The sequence below is a fragment of the Somniosus microcephalus genome, chromosome 5 (genome assembly GCF_052327205.1).
Source record: "Somniosus microcephalus isolate GS21.2 chromosome 5, FLI_Smic_1.0, whole genome shotgun sequence".
Taxonomy (NCBI): Eukaryota; Metazoa; Chordata; class Chondrichthyes; order Squaliformes; family Somniosidae; genus Somniosus; species Somniosus microcephalus.
Window position 1 is genome coordinate 290,561,486 of NC_140991.1, and position 20,857 is coordinate 290,582,342.

Consider the following 20,857-nt stretch of genomic DNA (forward strand, 5'->3'; position numbering starts at 1 on the left):
AGCGATTTAATAAGTTGGATTGAAAGTGTCAAAGGCTGCTGTTGTGAGGAACAAGTGGAAGGAGAGAGGACAAAAAGGTGATGACCTTACCATTGCTGTCCAGAACGGGGTCGGCGTCTCCAGTGGCAATGAGACCAATCACCCGGCTTGCCACAATCCTGTGGACGCGCTTCTCAAGATCGCTGAGGGGTTGCAGCTGAAGCCACCCTCTACCCGTCCGTTGCTGCTGTCTCCTATTATGAGACAGCTTGGCCTGCAAGAAAAAGGATGGGGTCTGAGTAAATATGCAGCCATGTTCTTGCCTCCCATGGTTGAATAGCCCTTACTGTATGCAGCCATGGTCTTGCCTGAAATGCCTCCCATGGTTGAATAGCCCTTACTGTATGCAAAATGTGGAATGCGCGTGTGTGTTTGATGAAAGGGCCATAGGTGTTGGATGAGTGTTGGGCATTGGGGCTTTCAAGACCCTCTGGCCATAAAGTGAGGTTGAGATGGAGGGATGAAGAGGTTTTGAAAAAAAGGCACTCACCCTGACGACCCGAGTGAGGTCGTTGAACTTTTTCCTACATTGGAGATGGGTCCCAGGCACCATGCTGCTTGAGGACACTCTCTGAGCCACCTCCCTCCACACTCTTCCGTACTCGCGTGGCAAAGGCCTCCTGCCACTCTCTGGGTATAGAATGGATCTTCTGTGCTCCACCGCGACAACCAGAGCCTCCAAGGCCCACTCGCAGAAGCGCTGTGCTCGCTCCCTGGCCTTCTCCATAGTGTTTGGCTGCTAGATTTAGCCACAGGTCTGCCCAGGCCGAGATTCAAGGCTCCAGTGAGCAGGGTATGGCTGCAGAGCAAGATCGACCCTCCCCTTTAAGAACTGGCCGGCGCCAGTGTGTCTGTGTTCAATCGCTAACTGACAGCACCTGCGCTGCGCCCGCCCTCTGAGGTAGCACCTCGCTCCTCGGCCTTAACGCCTTAAGAGAGGTGTGTAGCGCCTGATTTAGCGCTCCAATCACCTCCAGGGGCGATAAAAGCCAAGTTTGCCGTTGAAGGCGATAATTAGCGCCAGGCGCTAAACTTTGTGCACCGCCAATAATGGCGCCCCATATGGGGCGATACTGAAGTTTCCCCCCTTTAAACTTAAAACATTTGGAATAATGGATTTTCAGTAGGTGGAAGAGAGGTGGGATAGGTTAGAAAGAAAGAATACAATTAAATCTAAAGTCAAAATAGAGAAAGGAAATAGCTAAGGAAGTAGAATCAAAGGGAAAAGCCAAACCGGGTTGTTCAGAGGTGGAATTTTAAAGGGTAATTTTCTGACCTTGTGATGCAGGTTGGAGCTTCATCTGGTCAAATCACAGAATCATACAGCACAGCAGAGGGCCATGTGCTCCACCGTGCCTGTGCCAACTCTTTGAAAGAGCGATCCAATTAGTCCCACCACCCTGCTCTTCCCCCCTAGCCCTGCAGATGTTTCCTTTCAAGTATTTATCCAATTCCTTTTTCAAGGTTACTATTGAATCTTCGTCCACCAGCCTTTCTGGCAGCGCATTCCAGATCCTCACAACACGCTGCGTAAAATGTTGTCAAACATTCCACAAATCTGGGCTCATGCTGCTTCTGAGCATTTAATTCTGATTGCTCCCTGCCAGGAAAGTGAAATTGGAAAAGTGTCCCTGAAATGTCTGTCTTTTATGTTCTGTATTGAGGTATTTTACTTAGTAGTTTAGGGTTAATATTACAGTAAGAAAGGCGATTCCCAATGTTGGATCAGTGTATTATTGTAGTAAGACCAGTCAGATCAGGGAGGCAGCGGTGTCTCTGAACTCGCTGTGTTAAAGCCACTCGATAATGTGATAGTGTGGCGGAGCCACCAAAGGACTCAGAGCGGTTGTACATAATTCCTTTAACAGCAATGTAGTTACTGTCTGTGCCTGTACCTTTAATTACACTGTTTGACTGTACAATGCCAGTTACCTTTACAGCACGTGATGATGTCATGCCGTTAGTCACGTGATGCCCCAATGGCGGGAAGAACGTGATGACATCATGACGTCACTCTCCTGATCAGGGGAGCAGTCCTCGTGGAGCCCTCAAAGAGAATAGACCTGTTATTGATGTGTGCTAGCAGTTTCCAGTTTAAACTCGTTTGTTTTCATTAAAGTTCATTGGTTTAATTACCTGAGTCGAACTCAGTCTTTTTGATAGGAACCTCCGTTCCTACATTGTTGACCCCGACTTCTACGAACGATTTTCGTGGAAGATTCGACATGGACACGAATGCCGTCACGCTGAAACTGCCACAGTTCTGGGAGCAACAACCAGACGCCTGGTTCATCCAGGCTGAAGCCCAGTTCGCCATTCGGAACATCAACGTGGATCAGACCCGTTATTATTACATGGTCTCCGCCCTCGACAGCGCAACTGCATCCCGGATCATCAGCCTCATCGGTAGTCCTCCTACTGACAGCAAGTATGATGCACTTAAGGCGCGGTTGCTTCAGGTTTTCAGGCTATCAAAGTCGGAGCGTGCTCGCCGGCTCATCACACTGCCCGGCCTCGGGGACTCCAAACTGTCCGAGCTCATGAGCCAAATGCTCACGCTCTTGGGTGCTGAACCGGAATGTTTCATCTTCCGGGAGCTTTTCCTCTATCAACTGCCTGAACGGCCAGCTCCGACATTATTGACTGCGCCAAGCTTGCGGCTGAAGCCGATAAGATTTTCACGGTTACCCAGCAGTGCTGCACGGCCACGAGGCGCCCACCCCCCACAGACGTGGTCCCGGTTTCGCCTACAGCGGGCTGGTGCTCCTACCACACCCGTTTTGGCGTGAAAGCACGATGCTGCCGTTCCCCCTGCAGTTTTTCGTCAAAAAAAATAACAAGAAGGTGCAGGCAGCGTTCCTGGCGATGGATGACCAAATCTAACGGGCGTTCCGTGGTGGCGATGGCCGTCGGTTCTAAGGGGAAACTCCTCTGTATCACCGATTCCCTCTCGGGCCGTCGTTTCCTTTGTGATACCGGGGCGCAGTGTAGCATTCTACCTGCATCGAAGCTCGACACGCAGGCTGGGAACCTAGGTTTTTCCCTCATAGTGGCTAATGGCGCAGCTATTCGAACGTTCCGAAAGCAGCGGGTCGAAGTCTGTTTTGGCGGTCAGCGCTTCTTTTGGGATTTCGTCACAGCTACAGTCTCACAGCCTATCCTAGGGGCAGATTTTCTGTGTGCCAACAGCCTGCTAGTCGGTGTCCGACACCGCCGGCTGATCAACGCGGCCACCTTCCACTCAATCCCGTGCTTCCACGGTACCTCCGTGGCGCGTTCCATTGTGTCGAGGAAATTAATTATCAGACGGAGACTTCGAGGTTCGCTTTAGGAATTTATTACGTGATATCACGGAGAGTCTGCAGCAGTCCCTACTGCCCACCAGCACTCTAAATTACTAATGTACAGCGCTCATAGTTATACAGCAAGGTAAACAACTTCAAGTGATTAGCTTACATTACATTTCAACATAAGGTTTCATAGGTTCCATTGTTCTCAAGAAACAGATTAACATGTTCACATTTTATCACCAGATGTCCTAAGCCAAAAGGTCAGCTTGACTTCATTATGGCAGTCAGCAGTTCTTTTAGTTTTAACTAGTTTAGTGCCCTTTGTTCAATTAGTAAAGTGGTCAAGTATCCCAGCATGCCTTAATGTTTAATACGTTTTCTCCCACACATTGCCTGTGCTTTTACTCCTCCAGATGACTTCACGCGGCTCGTCAGGGAGTTTCCGGAGCTGACAAGGCCCACCTTCTCCTCTTCAGCGACGAAACATGGTGTTGAACATCACATCACCACTACTGGCTCCCCGGTTTATGCGCGGGCTAGAAGGATCAAACCCGGCAAGCTTGCAGCTGCAAAGGCAGAGTTTGCCACAATGGAGCGGCTCGGCATCATTAGGCGATCGAACAGTCCCTGGTCTTCGCCTCTCCACATCGTGCCAAAACCAGGCGGCGGCTGACGGCCATGCGGTGACTACCGATGGCACAACGACGCCACCACTCTGGATCGGTACCCAATCCCGCATATCCAGGACTTCTCGGCCCACTTTGCGGGAAATACTATCTTCTCTAAAGTCGACCTCATCCGTGGATATCACCAGGTTCCAGTGCACCCACAAGATGTCCCGAAAACTGCTGTCATCACCCCTTTTGGCCTCTTTGAGTTCCTGCAGATGCCATTTGGCTGAAAGAACGCAGCACAGGCGTTCCAGCGTTTAATGGACTCTGTTCTTCGGGACCTGCGTTTCCTTTTCGTCTACCTTGATGACATACTCATCGCCAGTGCCAGCAAGGAGGAGCACATCTCCCATTTGCGTTCCCTCTTTACGCGCCTCAGCCAACACGGGTTAATCATCAACCCGGCCAAGTGCCAGTTCGGCCTGCAACAAATCGACTTCCTGGGACACCGCATAACATCTGATGGCGCCGTCCCTTTGGCGACGAAGGTTGAGGCGGTTACTTCATTCCCGCGGCCGTCAACAGTCAAGGCCTTGCAGGAGTTCCTGGGATGGTCAACTTCTACCACTGTTTCGTCCCCAAGGCGGCTCAACTCATGCAACCTTTGTTCGGGGCCCTCAAGGGCAAGTCCGGTAAAGACCCAATCAACTGGACAGCTGAAATGATCCAGGCATTCGGCGACACCAAGGACGCTTTGGCCAATGCAACCATGCTGGCACATCCACTTCCAGGTGCTACTATCGACCTTAGCACCGACGTGTCAGACTACGCCATCGGTGCGGTGCAAGAGCAGTGGGTCAACGGCACGTGGCAACCGCTGGCGTTTTTCAGCCGTCAATTGCGAACAAATGAAAAAAAGTACAGCACCTTCGATAGGGAACTACTGGCCCTTTTCCTCGCCATTCGCCATTTCCGGTTTTTATTGGCGGGGCGCCCCTTCACGGCTTTTGTCGACCACAAACCCCTTACATTCGCCATGGCCAAGACCACCGAACCGTGGTCCGCTCGTCAACAACGTCACTTGACGTTCATTTCCGAATTTACTACGGACATTCAACATGTGTCTGGTAAGGACAACCTGGTGGCAGATTGCCTCTCCCGTGCGACGGTCCACGCGGTGCACCTGGGGATCGACTACGCCCTCATGGCGAAAGATCAGGTTTCGGATTCGGAGGTCCAATCATATTGAACCGTTCCCTCCAGCTTCCAAGCGACCGACATCGTCTTCCAGGACGCAGGTGCCACACTCCTTTGCGACGTTTCAATGGGAGTTCCTCATCCCATAGTGCCAGTCGCATGGTGCCGGAGGGTTTTTGATGCCATACACGGGCTGTCGCACCCAGGGATGAAGGCTTCGCAACGGCTTATGACAGCCAAGTTCGTCTGGAAGGGGATGCACATCGATGTCCGTGACTGGGCTAATACCTACAACGCATGCCAGAAGGCCAAAGTCCAGCGTCATGTCAAGGCTCCAGTAGCTGCATTTACTGTTCCGGAGCGTCGTTTCGACCACGTGCATGTGGACCTCGTGGGGCCGCTTCCGCCTTCTCAGGGTTATACTCATCTCCTTACCATAGTGGACCGCACCACTAGGTGGCCAGAGGCAATTCCTTTGGTTTCCACCACGTCGGCAGACGTCGCTAGAGCTTTCATCTCCTGTTGGGTCGCCCGTTTCGGAGTATCAGCGGACATCTCCTCTGACCGCGGGCCACAATTTTCCTCGGATCTTTGGAATGCTGTGGCCCAGGGGCTCAGTACCAAGCTTCATTGCACCACCGCCTATCATCCACAGGCAAACGGCCTTTGCGAGCGATTCCACAGGTCGCTTAAAGCCTCTCTTCGGGCCAGTCTTCAAGGCGCAGGATGGGTGGACAGACTCCCATGTGTCCTGTTGGGTCTCCGTACAGCGCCCAAAGATGATCTGCAATCGTCTTCAGCTGAACTCGTCTATGGCCAGCCGCTCCGGGTACCAGGAGATTTCCTCCCTTCTCCCACAGAGCCATGGTCCGCCTCCCGGCAACTCGTTCGCCACCAAAAAGCGGCCAGATGCTTTGCCCCGATCCCTACGTCCAATCACGGTTTGCAGACCTCCTACGTGCCACCGGGACTGAAGAATGCGGAGTATGTCTTCATCCGACATGACGTTCACTGGGATCCGCTCAAGCCGCCTTACACTGGTCCTTTCTGCGTCATCGAACCGGGTGACAAATCCTTTTTGGTCGACGTCGGAGGGAAACCGGATCACATCTCGGTGGACCGCTTGAAGCCGGCTCACCTGGACCTGGACCACCCTGTCGTAGTCGCTCAACCACCCAAACGTGGCCGACCGCCCGTGGCCGCCGCACCTGATCAACCAAAGCCGCCTGACAACCCGTCTGCGCTCGCCGCACCTGCTCAGCCGCCACCGACCACCAATGCATCCACCGGTCATCAACTTCCTCTACCAGGGTATCGAAGTCGATCGGACAGGCTCATCAGGCCTCCTCCTCACCTCACCTTTTCTGTTAAAGACAATTCTGGGGGGGCGCATGAGGCGGAGCCACCAAAGGACTCAGAGCGGTTGTACATAATTCCTTTAACAGCAATGTAGTTACTGTCTGTGCCTGTACCTTTAATTACACTGTTTGACTGTACAATGCCAGTTACCTTTACAGCACGTGATGACATCATGCCGTTAGTCACGTGATGCTCCAACGGCGGGAAGAACGTGATGATGTCATGACGTCACTCTCCTGATCAGGGGATCAATCCTCATGGAGCCCTCAAAGAGAATAGACCTGTTATTGATGTGTCCTAGCAGTTTCCAGTTTAAACTCGTTTGTTTTCATTAAAGTTCATTGGTTTAATTACCTGAGTCGAACTCAGTCTTTTTGATAGAAACCTCCGTTCCTACAATACAATAATTGCGGGTAGTTTTGGATTTTATTTCTTGCTTTCAAATCCTACCATTCTTGGTGAAAGAATTATGGTGCACACATATTACCTCCTGATACTGCAAAATCACAGACACCTCATCTGCAGTGGATTATTTATGGGAGATTGCCAGTGTGCTATTAGTGCACAAAAAGTAGTGAAGCTTACAGCTGGGTTCATTTTATTGAGCTCTGCCACCAAATGCTTTAGGGTCTCATTATACTCCAGCTACTTGTTTCACACTGCTACCCGTGCAGTGCAGTGCCCAGCTAATTACCTTGCCAAGTCCACCCTATTGACAGAGGAGTTCCAGTGGACCACCTGGGAGCTTTCTGAACTGGCTTCACACCAGACTGCAGATATTCAACACCTGGTGTGAAACTCCAGTGACGCAAGATTACATCGGCGTTACGTCACCCCTTTCACATCGAGGTGTATCCAAAACTGCTTCCCCGCGACTTGGCAGTATTGTGCTGTTAAATATATTGGGGTAGAAATTGGACCTCACTGCATCTGTCTAACGGGCATAAAACCGGGCACCACAGTGTCCAATTTCAGGGATCAACGTCCCGCGCCCCAAGGAAACATCCGACCCACTATTGGGTAGGGGAATTTTCTAGGAGTCTGGGACAGCCGCCTAAAACAGGCTTCAGGCTCCTTGCATATGCTAATGAGAGGCCTAATGCAGAACACTTCACAGGAAAGATAAAGAAAGGAACACTCAGGTGATGAGAGAATACTTTGGAAATGACCTACCAGCCAAGGAAAAATTCATGGCTCTGAATCACATATGTAATTGTGACAACACTGTCAGAGTTGGAGTGGATGAGGCAAGTGATTTTTTATGTTATGGGCTTCTTCCAATCACCAGGAATAGATTTCTGCTGCATTGCACAATCTATAATGTCTAATTGTAGAAAGGAAGTTATGGATCATCTGCTTTTGTGAGAGAGAGAGAGAGAGAGAGCCACTTCAGATGATGAGCCTATATAAACCTCAACATGACTTCAGTTGGAGTAGAGTGTGCATTATTGGTCTCCACGTTTTAGGAAGGATATTTAGACTTTAGATTCACTGAGATTCTACTTGGTATGATGAAATGTAAATATAAAAAAAACTTAAAAAAATCAGGGACTGAAAATTCAGTTGCGTAACATTCATTGTTTGGGTGCTCAGGGAGCCGAATTGGGTCCAAAATGGCATCCGATCAGCGCGCCCACACTTCTGGTAAGGGTGGTTGGGCAGCTGTTAACACCGTGCGCTGTAAATATGGTAAATAGGCAGACCATGGCGTCACACTGATTTCACACCAGCACTGCCATTTTGGTTGTCATCATTCGAACTAACGCCCTGTTTTAACTGCGCACAGCTGGACATGTGTCAGCAGGAAGGAATCTGTTGTGTATGTACCTTTAAGAGAGAACTGATTTTATACTGTAGTACCGGCAGTGACCACACCTGTATATAAAGCCATAGCAGGCTACTGTACTTTCAGTTTAAGCATACCCTCTGTTCAGTAAATACCTGTTATTATTGTTCTCCTGCAGTCCGTGTGTTATTGATACACGGACACTACACTGGCGACGAGCAGGTTCGAACTCACCTGCAGTACTGCATCACCTCACGGGGATCTTTCCCTGAAAAGAAGCTTCTTGGAGGTCGAAGTCAGAGCAACGGGCGTCGACCGAGGGCAACCGCCCAGTGATCCATCGGAGTTCGGAGAATTGCAGGGGAGGCTGTGGAGAGCTGGGCTTGGCTCCCCAGTCAAGGTGTTCCAGCAAATCGTGCTGGTAGCAGGCAGTGCGCTGACCCTTCCGGACTGCGGCGGGCTCGAGCTCGATCGAGCGGCTCTGCAAAGGGGCAGTGCAGCGTCGTCGGGAGGAAAAGAGAGAGAGAGAGGGTGGAGTGCACAGGGCGCGGTCGGTGCTCAAGAACCGGGCAATGTAGAGAAAATAAAACGAGGGGAAGGAAAAGTGAGACGCGCCGAAGCCGCGGGTCGCCGCCACTACCCTGTAGAATGCTAGGAGCAGCGTTGGCAGCAAGGGGAAGAAGGAAAAGCGTGGGAGGCGCCATTTTATTCCATTGGGGAAGAAGGAAAAGCACGGGAGGTGCCATTTTAACCCATTGGGGAAGAAGAAAAAGCGCGGGAGGCGCCATTTTAAACCACCTAAGATGCCAAAGAGTGGCAGTATCACTGCTTTCGACAACGAGGTAGAAGATTGGACCACGTATGTGGAAAGAATTGAAGTGTACTGCAAGGCAAATGAGGTGGCCACTGGAAAGAAGGCATCGGTATTATAAAATTTGATGGGCGCGAGAACGTACGGCCTATTGCGGAATTTAATTACCCCAGCTAAACCAATGGAGAAAAGTTTTGAAGAGATTGTTAATATCTTACAGGAACACCTAAACCCTACACCGCTGCTGATAGCAGAAAGATTCAAGTTCCATAAAAGAAACCAGCACAAAGATGAGAGCAATGCTGACTATCTTACGGAACTACGCAAGTTATCGAAGCACTGCCAGTTCGGAGCAGGACTGGCAGACACCTTAAGGGATAAGTTTGTCTGCGGGCTCCAGAGTGAAGGAACCCAGAAACGACAACTTTCGGAAAAGGACCTGACGCTAGAACAGGCTTTCAGCATGGCAGTATCCTACGAAGCAGCAGCACGGGGAGCTGCAGAATACAACAGAAACCACAAGAATACAGCGCTAACGAAATGGCATATGGAGCAGAAAAGTGCTATCGCTGCGGCAGAACAACCCATGATCAGAAGGACTGCCGGTTTAAGGACAAAGTATGCAGGCAATGTGGGAAAATGGGACACATAGCAAGAGTCTGCAGGTCGGGAAAGAAAACCAACACTAAAAGAACTGCTAAGGAAAAGTACAAGAAAGTAAAAAAAATGACAGACAGTAGTTCAGAAGATCAGGAGAGTGATAACGACTCCGGGAGCAGGAGACTAAGTTGTCTAAAGTTAGACAACGTGATCGCAAAGGAGGATCACAGAACCATTTGGGTCACCCTCATGATAGCAGGGTCCCAAGTAAAGATGGAATTGGACACAGGATCAGCCCTAACTGTCATGAATTGACGAGACTATGAGCGGCTATTCTCACACATACCCTTGAAGGACACGTCCATTGTATTGAAGACATACACGGGGCAAAAAGTCTACCCCAGAGGAAAAATAAGGGTGCCAGTTAAATACAACGGCAAGGAAACACGGAAACTGTATCTATATATACTACAAGATGGAGGACCACCATTATTGGGACGTGAATGGATCCGAAAAATACAATTGGATTGGCATTCCATTCAGGCACTAACTGTGACTGACAAAAAGGATGATGACGTCACACCTGGACGACTGTCAAAAATTCTAACTGACGCGAAGGAGGTGTTCCAACAAGGACTTGGGACTCTAAAAGGAGTAAAAGCAATGATAAAAATCGAAGATAACGCAAACCCAACATTTTTTAATGCCAGACCGCTATCGTACGTGACCCGCTCAGCCGTTGAAGCAAGAGCTGGAGAGTCTGGAGCGTTCGGGTGTGCTGTCCAAGGTGGACTGGAGTGAGTGGGCCACACCCATCGTTCCTGTAATGAAGAAATCATTGAGCAGCACGCCTGGGGAGCCGAAGAAGGTTCGCATCTGTGGGGACTTCAAGGTAACTGTGAACCCAGTCCTGCACACAGTACAATATCCACTTCCACGGATAGAAGATATTTTCGCCTCACTATCTGGAGGGAAACGCTTTACGAAGATTGATCTGGCCCAAGCGTATCTACAAATGGAGGTGGAAGAAGCATCTAGGAAATACCTCACGATAAACACTCACAAAGGTCTCTACCAGTACAACCGACTGGTATTCGGGGTAGCATCAGCCCCGGCTATTTGGCAGAGGGCGATGGAACAAGTCCTGCAAGGGATCCCGGGGACCCAGTGTTATTTGGACGACATCCTGGTTACGGGTGAAAATGACAGTGAACACCTTGCCAACCTGGAGCAGGGGCTCACTAGATTACAAAAATATGGGCTACGAGCCAACCGCCCCAAATGCGAGTTTTTCAGGAGACAAATCTCGTATTGTGGCCACATGACTGATGAGGAAGGGTTGCATAAGTCCCCAGATAAGATTGAGGCAGTAGTCAAGGCTCCAGCACCAGAAAATGTGTCGAACTGAGGTCGTTCCTTGGGTTGGTGAACTACTACCATAAGTTCTTGCCGAATTTATCTACAATTCTGCACCCACTGAATGCCCTGCTGCAAACTGGAGTAACATGAAAATGGAGTGATGAGTGTAAGCGTGCCTTTCAGAAATGTAAATGCCTAATCACTTCAAAAGAAGTATTGGCCCACTACAATCCAACACTACCGATTCGGTTGGCATGTGATGCATCTTCCTACGGCATTGGAGTGGTGCTGTCACACAAATTCCTTGACGGCTCAGAGAGGCCAATAGCCTTTGCGTCGCGCTCGTTAACCTCAGCCGAGCGTAACTACACCCAGATTGACAGGGAGGCCCTCAGCCTGGTGTGGGGGGTGAAGAAGTTCAATCACTAGCTGCACGGGCAGAAATTCACCCTACTGACTGATCATCAGCCTCTGGTCTCCATTTTTAACCCAAAGAAGGGCGTTCCGGTGATGACGGCGCAACGGCTGCAAAGATGGTCACTATTTCTAGGGGCACATCAGTACGACATAGAGTACAAGGATACGAAACAGCATGGGAACGCTGATGGGCTGTCGCGCCTACCGTTGCCTACGGTGGAGGAAGCACCTGCAGTGGACCCTGTTGAGATATTCCATTCGACCATAGTCGAATGTCTACCTGTTACAAACTCAAGTATAGAGAAGGAAACCCGAAATGACCTGACACTCTCTCGGGTCTATGATTTGACGGTGAAGGGATGGCCAGCACATGGCGAATCACTGTTGCCAGCATTCTCGCCAAGGAGAGAACAGTTGTCAGTGTGCCGGGGGACCTTGATGTGTGGATCCCGAGTGGTAATTCCACACAAGTTGAGAGATAGAGTGCTCAATGAGCTTCATGAGGGTCATCTGGGAGGGGTAAAAATGAAGAGCCTAGCCAGGGCATTTGTGTGGTGGCCGGGAATCAATAAAGAAATCGAGGATATGACCAAGAGATGCACAGGATGCCAGAAGGTCCAAAACGCTCCACCACAGGCCCCGCTACACCCATGGGAGTGGCCCTAATCTCCATGGCCACGGGTACACATTGATTTTGCTTGTCCATTTATGGACTCAATGTTTTTAATCGCCGTGGATGCCCATGCGAAATGGCCAGGTGTCATCAAAATATCCTCCACCACCACGGAGAAAACTACTGCAGTCGTAGGGACCATCTTCGCCAGGACTGGCTTGCCAGAACAGATTTGCTCCGACAATGGACCACAGTTTGTGTCCGAGGATTTCCGGAGGTTTCTGAGGAATAATGGAGTGAAACATTACACATCTGCCCCATATCATCCAGCCACAAATGGATTGGCTGAGAGGTTTGTTCAGATCTTTAAAAAGGCAATAAAGGCGATGTATAACGACGACATACCACTACAACACAAGGTGGATAATTTCTTGTTTGCTTACCGGAATGCGACACATGCAGTCACCAACCAAGCTCCAGCCATAATGTTCTTCAACCGAAGGCTAAGATGTCGCCTGGATTTGCTCAAACCAAACATAAGACGAGATGTTGAGGATAAGCAATTCCAGCACATCAATGAGAAGCCAACCAGGAGCTTCAAGATAGGGCAACCAGTCTTGGCCCGCGACTACCGAACAGAAAAATGGCAGCCAGGAACGATATGCACATAGCAGGGACCACTAATGTACACAGTGGAGGTTGGAGAGAGTATCGTGAGACGCCATGCTGACCAGATTCTAGAGTCACAGGAAAAAGCCAAACCCATACCACGAGCATGTGCACCTGGTAATGAACCCGAAGTACAGATTGCGTCTACCTCAGAATCAGTGGTATTGGAAGCTGATGAACCAACCAATGACAATGAGCCAGAATCGACTCCGCCGCAAGAACAGGATACTCGAGAAAGGCGCTATCCAGTCAGGATCAGGAAACCTCCTCAAAGACTGAACTTATAAATGATTATTTCAGTTGATGTATATAGTACAGAGAAAATTGTAATTGTAATTAGTTATTATCTAATTGTTAAATGAATGTTATGTACTGTTTATCTAAAAGGGGAGGAATTGTTGTGTATGTACCTTTAAGAGAGAACTGATTTTATACTGTAGTACCGGCAGTGACCACACCTGTATATAAAGCCATAGCAGGCTTCTGTACTTTCAGTTTAAGCATGCCCTCTGTTCAGTAAATATCTGTTATTATTGTTCTCCTGCAGTCTGTATGTTATTGATACGCGGACACTACAGAATCCCCACCAGCGCTATTTAAAGGGATCATCACCAACTTTCAGGAAACTTGCTTTTTGATTTCTACTGGCTCTATCTAAGTTTGTGGAAGTGTTTGGAGCTTTCTAGAGTTGTTTAAAGTTGGTGAGGTGACAGGGAGTGGTGCTGCAAGTGGAGAAGGCCTTGCTTCTAACTTCAAGGGTTCTGGTCAGACAACTTGCTCCCAGTCATGGGTGCTCTGGTTGTCACCCCCCTTGGCCTGCAGCATGAGAGGGAGATGGAGCAGAGGCAGCAAAGAAGATGACAAGCTGCTCACAAAGGGAGGAGGAGGGGGAGAAGGGTTCTCAGCAGGAGGCCTTACCCACCTAGGGTCTTCCGAGAGCAATTCTCTTAGCTCAACCTAAGCTATGAGCAGTGTGTAAGGCGTCTGCACTTTACGGAAGTGCTCATAGAACTCTGCCATCTCTTCAACCAGATCTGCAGCCTCACACCAGGGCAAGGACAGCATTGCCAGTGGCTCTGAAGGTGACCATGGCCCTGAATTTCTTCACGTCCAGGATACTTCCAGGCTGGAGCAGGCAACATCTGTAACATCTCCCATTTCGCCGTCCACTGCTGCATAAGAGAGGTGACAGATGTTCTTTATGCCAGGAGAGGGGACTTCATTGTCTTCTCCCTGACCAGAGAGAAGAAGTGCATGTGGCTTTGCCAGGATAGCAAACTCCGCATGATTCAGGGCGCCATCGACTGCATGCACGTGGCTTTGCGGGCACCATATATAAATGTTGAGATGTACCGCAAAGGTTACCGCTCGCTGAATGTGCTGTTGGTGTGCGACCATGCTCAGCATATCATGATGGTAAAATCCCAGTATCCTGGCAGCAGTCATGATGCTTTTATTTTGCACCAGTCTGCTGTTCCCTCAGTCTTTAAGCCACCAAGACAAACCTGGCTACTGGGTGACCAGGGCTATTGATTGACCACCTGGCTCATAACTCCACTTCACAACCCAACCACACGTGGCCAGCTTTCGTACAATGACAGCCATGCTTCCACACAAAAGATCATAGAGCAGACCATTGGAGTGCTGAAGCAATGGTTCCACTGCCTATAGCACTCACCAGAGCGTGTGTCCCGATTCATGGTGGTCTGCTGTATCCTCCACAACCTGACCATCATGAGGGCACAGCCTTTGCCACCAGGGATATGGTCACCAGCTCAGGAGCAGGAGCAGGAGCAGGAGAAGGAGGCAGTGGAAGAGGAGGAAGCAGAGGAAGCAGTAGGAGGCAACTCGGACAACCACTTCCTGGCTGGGATACCCGGGATCAATTCATTCGCCTGTGGTACCAGTGAACACAACCTCAATTCCCCATTTAGCATTAGTCCCACATCTTACCTTTCCTCTGTTACTCACCATCACAGTGTCTTTTTGGCTACAATGCTGAAATAAAAGCCACCACAAAGCAAACATTCCAATCCAACTGTATACATCTATCCAGCCAATATTACATCAAAAAAAATAACTAATCACCCTTGTGCATTCTCTTAGTGACTATCTTGCATCTGCCTTTGTCTATCCTAGTGCTCCTAGGCAGTGCTACCCCACTGGCTGCAGCATAGCTGGTGAAAGGCTACTGACTTTCAGTGGGGGAGACTGCAAATGGCCTTGCAGGATGACATCGAGGAGCTCTGGGCCTAGTAGGCCTGGCTTCAGACTGCATCACCTCGGCGTGGGTGGCAGCAGTCTGATCTGGCTGGTTGGCTGATAGGCAGCAGCAAGAGCACTGGCGGAGTGACAGTGGTGAGAGGACGAATGCTGTCATCCTGAGACAGGCCAGCAGGATCAGCATCCACAGAAACATTGCCACTCCCCAGGGGCAACGCTTCAGCAATCCTAGTAATCTGCTGGGCTACAGACTGTTGGACTGCTGTGACACCCCGTAAGCCCCTTTCAACGCTGGTAAACCCAGCCATGACAGCAGCAGTCTGTTTGCGTGGCAGCAAGCTGAGCTTGCATGACTTCAGTCTGAGTTTCCATTGCAGCACTCAGATGTTGGCTGGCTTCTGCTTGTGCTGCTATGGAAGCTGAGACGATGGTTGGGTCCGCAAGTGCACTAATGGATCTGCCCAGCCCTTCCACGCTGGAAAGGATGGGCTCCAAGGTCTTCCCAAAGCCAGGCTCCTCCATGCTCCTTGACATTGCATTCAGGCTTTCTGACAGGCCTACCAATGCACCAAGCATCATTGTGCATACCCATCAGTATTCTTCTGCAGGCGACCCTATCAAAGTCTTCATCTAAGTCCTGTGCAGCAGAACTCGTGTGCGACTTTGCCCTATGGGGAGCTAGCACCGGAGCTACCCCTTTCCTCCTACCCTGGCTGCAGGCCACTCGTGCCCGGTGCCTCACCATGTGCAGATTCCGTGTCTAACCTATCCTCTAAAGTATGCGGAGTAACAGTATCTGAGCTGGTGGCTGGGAGTGTGAAATCGAGTGATGGTGTTTCTTCTTCCACTTCTTCACTCGCCTCTCCCTCTTCTTGTTGACCCACTGGCTAGGCAGGCTGGATTTCTTGGGTGTCTGAAATGAGAAAGGCACAAGGGTAGGGTTGTGGTGAGTGGGGATGGGGGGGAGCAAGAGTTGCATGCTTACACCATGTGCAGATTGTAAATCAGAAGAGATTGTGGGATGAGGGGGAAGCGGGATGCGAGAATGAGGATAACATATGAGGATACCTGCATCTTGTATTCTTTCAGCCCAGCCGCTGGTCATGGGCTCAGCCATGCCCCTGCCAAGAATGGCCAGCACCGTCTCCTCCATGGGGGCGAGGTCATGCAGGTGAGCCTGTCCCCCGCCGGTTAAGTTCTGCTGGCGCTGGTTATGCACCACCGTTTCTTGCAAGAGAAAGGGAAGTGTGTCAGTGAGTGTTGCATAATGTATTTGGGTGATGTGCTTGTTATGGTTGAATAGCTGACAGTGTGTTCAAGCTGTGAGATGTGGTTGTGAGGCTTGCAGCAGTGGTAAGTGTGTGCAGGTGAGGTGAAGCTGTGAATGCGAGGTGTGAGTCGCATTTGGTAGAGATTTGGTAGGTGAGTGATGGGCGTGGTCATTTAGCATTGTGGTGCAGATGGTGGGATATAACATTTGAGGATGAATTCACTGACCATGACCACTCATGTGAGGTCATTAAACTTCTTTCTGCACCGAGTCCAGGTCCTCAGGACTACACTGCTAGCATTTACCACAGCGGCTATCTGCTCCCACTGCACTCTGGTCTTTTGCCTGGTGGGCCTCCTGGCCCCCTGTTGAAAGAGGACCTCTCTCCTGGAGTTGAACTCCTGGACCAAGGCCTCCAGTGCTGCATCAGAGAACCTAGATGCACGCTCTCTCCCCTGTTGTGCCATCATTAGAACTTTCTTCTCCAATGCCTTCCCAGCCACTTTAATCATCTGTTACAGGCAGCAGGTACCTCCCCTTTAAGAGGTGCAGACTGCCTTTAAGTAGTGCAGGCTAGCTTTAATTGGAGCTAGCCTCGCACGAACTTGGGACCCCTGCTGAGCGTTCAGCCATTCAGTAGCGCATTCAGCACTGGGATGAATGCTACAATCCTGCTAATCAGCAGTCACCATCAAATCAAATCAAATCAATTTTATTTGCCATATGTATTACTATAATGGAATGTTTTTACTCCCCGATCACTTCCACAATAGGCTGTGGGAGCTCACAGAGACACGTCGCTATTCTACAGCGCCATGTTCAGTAAAAGTCAATTCAATTGCGTCCAATGGCAGTGGGAACGCGATGTCCATCAGCCACTCCGTCTCTGCGGACTCCTCCTCCCTGTTGCCGGCTCCACAATATGGTGTCCTTCTTCTCACACTCACCGTCTGGCCTCAGATCTCCATGCCCGGCTCTCCCTCCTTCCCCTCGAACTGCGAGCTTCCCGCACTATCGCCGGTTCAAATTTGCAACAGCCCGGGGCCTGCCTCTCACGCTCACGTCCGGCCTCCAACCGCCATGCCCGGCTCCCCTCCTCCTAGTCCGAAACAGAAATTCACGATGAGGAGCATGAAGTGTGCGTGCTGCCTGCAGTCCTCCAAACAAGTGTGGGTTGATAGCGCATCGCAATCCCCGCGCCTGTTTTCGGGCCTTATCCAATTTCTAGGCCCAGGTCTTTATTTTCGTCAGAACAATGCAGATTACAGAGCAATATACTGGAAGGACTAGAAATTCAGTTGTTTGCGCCAGCCGCTAGCGCCTTAGGAGGAGGAGATGTGGAGCGCTAAGCGGCTAGCGCCCGGGCGCAGCGCAATCTGCGCGTCTCGCCAACTTCAGTTAAGATTTAGCGGTGGCGCAAAGCCTTTGCGCGCGCTCAGCTGCGCGCGCAGATCCTGACGTCATTTCATCGTGCAACGCCCTTTGTGCGCCCCAAACCGGAAATTCAGTGGCGCCGGCCTATTGTGCGCCTGGCGCCCCTAGCGACTGGCAGAGGGGAACGGTTCCCAGTCACTGCGGGGCGCGGGGGGCGCAAATTAAAGGGCACTCCTCCTGCAGTAGAAATGGCAGCCATTTTGCAACACTCCTTCTTTGAGAGAGACGGATCTTTGGAGAGAGACAAAGGTAGAGAGCTTTCTGGTTTGGCTCAACACTCGCACAGGTACTTGTGACTTCAGGCCACAGCTTTGCACTTGTCTTTAACTTCAGAGCCATAGCATTGATTGGAAACATATAATGGGGGCTGCAATGGGTGGAAACGTTGGGCTTCTCCATTGCATTCAAAGGGCTCAGAGACACCGTGAGAGAGTGCCAGTCATGGCCAGACGGAGAAGGGGCAACAGGCGTCGGCAAAGGAGGCCTTACCCACCCAGGGTATACCGCCAGCAGTTCTCATATCTGAACATGTCTGACGAGCAGTGTGTTTGGAGGCTGCGAGTTCGGAGGCTGCGTTTCCGAAGGGCGGTGGTCACTGAGATCTGCCACCTGCTTCGCGGAGATGTGCAGCCGTAGCTGAGGAGCAGGACATCTCTGTCGGTGGCAGTGAAGGTGACGGTGTCTCTCAACTTCTATGCCACCGGCTCCTTCCAATCCGCTACTGGGGACATTTCCAACATCTCCCAGTTTGCGGTACATTGCTGCATCCGCCAGGTGACCAATGCCCTTTTCAGAAGGAGACGTCAGTTCATCTCCTTCTCCATGGCCGTTGACAAGCAGCAACAGCGTGCAATGGGCTTTGCAGCATTAGCGGGCTTCCCCATGGTGCAGGGCGCCATTGACTGCACGCATGTGGCTTTGCGGGCACCTCTAGAGAATGCCGAGGATTACCGCAACCGGAAGGGCTACCATTCGCTCAACGTGCAGTTGGTGTGTGACCACAGGCAGCTCATCCTAGCTGTCAATGCCCGCTTTCCAGGCAGCAGCCACGATGCCTTCATCCTGCGCCAGACTTCTGTGGCAGACATGTTCCAGGCCCAGCCTCACCCACGAGGATGGCTTCTCGGGGACAAAGGCTATACTTTGTGCACCTGGCTGATGACCCCGCTCCGTGCGCCCAGCACCCCTGCTGAAGAGGGATACAATGACAGCCATCAAGCAACCAGGAACATCATTGAGCAAACAATCGGCGTCCTGAAGCAACGGTTCCGCTGTCTGGATCGTTCCGGAGGAGCCCTACAGTACTCGCCGGAGCGAGTCTCCCATTTCGTTGTCGTGTGCTGCATGCTGCACAACCTGGCTATCCGCAGGACTCAGCCACTACCACCAGACATTGGAGGACCACCAGAGGAGGAGGAGGAGGAGGAGGAGGAGGTCCAGCACAGGAGGGAGGCAGAAAATGCAAGGGCCGCCCTTCGGCGGCTTATTGCACGTCGGTTCTAGGCCCCCTCTCAGGGAATGGCTTGTGCCAATGGAACAAGATGAATGTAGCCGCTCCACAAGCCCTCAGCCGAGCAGGGCAACCAGGCCTTCCAAAAGAAAGCATGGACAGTGCGATTTAAGAACATTTATTACTTTGATACCTCTGTGCCCTTCCCACATAACAAACTAATGGAGAGAAGCCCCCCCAAAAACACAAATAGACCAGTCTCGGCCTTTACAGAAACACAAATAGACCAGTCTCGGCCTTTACAGAAACACAAATAGACCAGTCTCGGCCTTTACAGAAACACAAATAGACCAGTCTCGGCCTTTACAGAAACACAAATACACCAGTATCAGCCTTTCCAAAAAAACAAATACACCAGAATCGGCCTTTACAAGTGAAACAAAACATTTGGCCACACCTTCTACTTTTTCCCCTGCGAGGGTGATGCGTTTTGCATCCGTGACTGGCCCCTGCCCGCCCTGCAGCTCCTCCTCAATGGGACCCCAGTGGCTGCAGCAAGGCTGGGGGAAGGCTGCTGAGGGTCAGATGGCGAGACGGCAGATGCCCTTGGGGGTCGGCCTGGACCAGCTCTGGGCCTGGAGGGGCCGGCTGCTGACTGCTCCAACTCTGCTTGGGCGGCAGCAGTCTGTCCAGTGGCTGGTGGCAGCTGTAATGGAGGAGTGGCAGTTTCGGCTGCAGGAATGCTGCCAACCTGACAGATCACAGGTACTCCCTGGTCGCCTGAGACATTGGCACTCGCACGGGCCAGCACTGCAGCATGCGCAGCAATCTGCTGAAGCACAGACTGCTGGGCTGCTGCGGCGCGGCGAGTGCCCTGGCGATGCCTGGCTGATCCAGCGAGGGTGGCAGCAGTTAGTGCCCGTGTGGCCCTGGTCTGTGTCCACATGACACCAGCCAGTGAATGCACGGCACGACTGAGCACTTCGCTAGAAGCCGCCTGTGCTGCCGCGAAGTCCTGCAGACTCCTGTCCTGTGCTGCACTGAATTGTTGCAGACTCCTGGCCTGTGCTGCCCCGAATTCCTGCACACTCCTTGCCAGTGACTCTATGGAGTCAGGCATCCTTGCCACTGCAGCCATGAGCTCAGTGTGCCTGCACTCAGCCTGGGCGGCCATTTCCGCTAGGAGCCGCACCTCCTCTGCGCTCACCGTAGCAGGACTGGAGGCCTCACTCACCCTCCGGGGAGAAGGCCGCCGAGCTTCCCCACCCCTCCCACGTTGCTGCAGCCCGCTGGGCCCCGGAGCTTCACTCTCCTCCGACCCTTCCCCCCTGCTCCCCTCCAGGGAAGACGTGTCCCCATCATCGCCATGGGCTGCCTCGGCTGAGGGTGGCACTGAAGGTCCGGCTTCCTCTTCCTCTTCCTCCTCCTCGCCCTCCGATTCACTCACAGTGCCAGCTTGAGGGCCCACCTCCTCACCTGGCGACTCACCATCTGAAAGCAGGGAGGCACAAGAGTTGCTTTAGAGTGAGGACAGGGCGGCAGCGAGGGAGGCATGACTGCTGCTATGCACTGCATTGGTCCGACAGTGGCAAAGGATGCTGTTCTGAGGCGCAAGTGGAAAGAGAGAGGTCAAAAAGTTGATGCCCTTACCATTGGGGCCCACAACAGGGTCGGCATCTCCACTGGCGATGGGGCCAATCAGCCGGCCTGACATAATGCGCTCCACACG